The sequence below is a fragment of the Anopheles stephensi genome, unplaced genomic scaffold (assembly GCF_013141755.1).
Source record: "Anopheles stephensi strain Indian unplaced genomic scaffold, UCI_ANSTEP_V1.0 ucontig226, whole genome shotgun sequence".
In the NCBI taxonomy this organism is placed as follows: domain Eukaryota; kingdom Metazoa; phylum Arthropoda; class Insecta; order Diptera; family Culicidae; genus Anopheles; species Anopheles stephensi.
Genome location: NW_023405154.1, coordinates 22,501 through 25,000, shown reverse-complemented (window position 1 = coordinate 25,000; position 2,500 = coordinate 22,501).

The following is a 2,500-nucleotide window of genomic DNA, read 5'->3' as shown; positions in this document are numbered from 1 at the left end:
CCTCCCATATACGGCACGGGGACAAGTATGAAGAATGAAAATCATGTGTGTATGGAACATATAATGTGCCTGAGAGCACATTTTTTTTCTAAGTCCCAGAAATCCGTCACTGAACATCACGACTTACGAAGACATGTTCCCCCGGTCCTCCCATATACGGCACGGGGACAAGTATGAAGAATGAAAATCATGTGTGTATGGAACATATAATGTGCCTGAGAGCACATTTTTTTTCTAAGTCCCAGAAATCCGTCACTGAACATCACGACTTACGAAGACATGTTCCCCCGGTCCTCCCATATACGGCACGGGGACAAGTATGAAGAATGAAAATCATGTGTGTATGAAACATATAATGTGCCTGAGAGCACATTTTTTTTCTAAGTCCCAGAAATCCGTCACTGAACATCACGACTTACGAAGACATGTTCCCCCGGTCCTCCCATGTACGGCACGGGGACAAGTATGAAGAATGAAAATCATGTGTGTATGAAACATATAATGTGCCTGAGAGCACATTTTTTTTCTAAGTCCCAGAAATCCGTCACTGAACATCACGACTTACGAAGACATGTTCCCCCCCGGTCCTCCCATATACGGCACCGGGACAAGTATGAAGTATGAAAATTTTTGGTCACAGCGTGAAATCCCTCTAATGATCATGAAAATAGCATCGGATCACTTATCTGACCATAAAAAGTGAACCAAAACCCTATTTGGACAAACTTTTTGGTCCTATGAAAAATTCACTTTTCATATATGTCATGGTCGAAAATTTTCTAAGTCCCAAAAAATCACTTATTCTCGAATATCTCGAAAACTACGTATCGGACAGGGGTCAACCAAGGTGTTTTAGAAAGGTCTTTACAAGCTCTATTTAATGAGCCATAGCGACTTTCAAGTGATTTTTTGACACTTTTTCGCATATCGGCATCCTTGGTTCCCATACTGGCCATAGGCCATAGGGCACCGAACGGCCAACTTCTGGTCCGGGGGTGAAATTTTTTTTCACGAGATTTTGATGAAAATGGCTTCGGAACGCGTTTCTAATAATGAAAAGTGAAACCAAACAGTATTTGCGAAGAAAAAATTGTCCTATGAAAAAATCACTTTTTCTTAGGGTACGGGTCAAAAATTTTCTAAGTCCCAAAAAATCACTTATTCTCGAATATCTCGAAAACTACGTATCGGACAGGGGTCAACCAAGGTGTTTTAGAAAGGTCTTTACAAGCTCTATTTAATGAGCCATAGCGACTTTCAAGTGATTTTTTGACACTTTTTCGCATATCGGCATCCTTGGTTCCCATACTGGCCATAGGCCATAGGGCACCGAACGGCCAACTTTTGGTCCGGGGGTGAAATTTTTTTTTCACGAGATTTTGATGAAAATGGCTTCGGAACGCGTTTCTAATAATGAAAAGTGAAACCAAACAGTATTTGCGAAGAAAAAATTGTCCTATGAAAAAATCACTTTTTCTTAGGGTACGGGTCAAAAATTTTCTAAGTCCCAAAAAATCACTTATTCTCGAATATCTCGAAAACTACGTATCGGACAGGGGTCAACCAAGGTGTTTTAGAAAGGTCTTTACAAGCTCTATTTAATGAGCCATAGCGACTTTCAAGTGATTTTTTGACACTTTTTCGCATATCGGCATCCTTGGTTCCCATACTGGCCATAGGCCATAGGGCACCGAACGGCCAACTTTTGGTCCGGGGGTGAAATTTTTTTTTCACGAGATTTTGATGAAAATGGCTTCGGAACGCGTTTCTAATAATGAAAAGTGAAACCAAACAGTATTTGCGAAGAAAAAATTGTCCTATGAAAAAATCACTTTTTCTTAGGGTACGGGTCAAAAATTTTCTAAGTCCCAAAAAATCACATTTTCTCGAATATCTCGAAAACTACTTATCGGACAGGGGTCAACCAAGGTGTTTTAGAAAGGTCTCAACAAGCTCTAAATAATGGGCCATAGCGACTTTTTAGTGATTTTTTGACAAATTTTGTCATATCGGCATCCCGAGTTCCCATACTGGCCATAGGCCATGGGGCCCCGAACGAAAAAATTTTGGTCCGAGGGTCAAAATTTTTTTTCTCATAAATTTGTTCAAAACGCCGTCGGAACGCGCCTTAGATCATGAAAAGTGAAAAGAAACAGTATTTTGCAAAAGTTGGGGTGGCCTATGACTTACATGGCCACGTCCTAGGTCCGAGTTCCCGAGGTCGTGTTCTTCAGTGGCGGAAAAAAATGGCCACTTGTGGGAGATGCAAAATGTTCATTTTGTATTATAGGGGACACACTATCGAAGCGAAAATTTCAGAAATGGCCTAAAACGTGAAGAAATGATGGGGTATGTACGAAAAGAAGGTTTTTATGGTCAAACGGTGAAAATTTTTTTTTTATGAAAAATTTTGGTCTCCCACCGTTCATGAATTTCTAGGACCAAAAATCGAAAAATTTGAAAACTTCACGATCGAAAGGGAAACGCATATGTGGTGTTC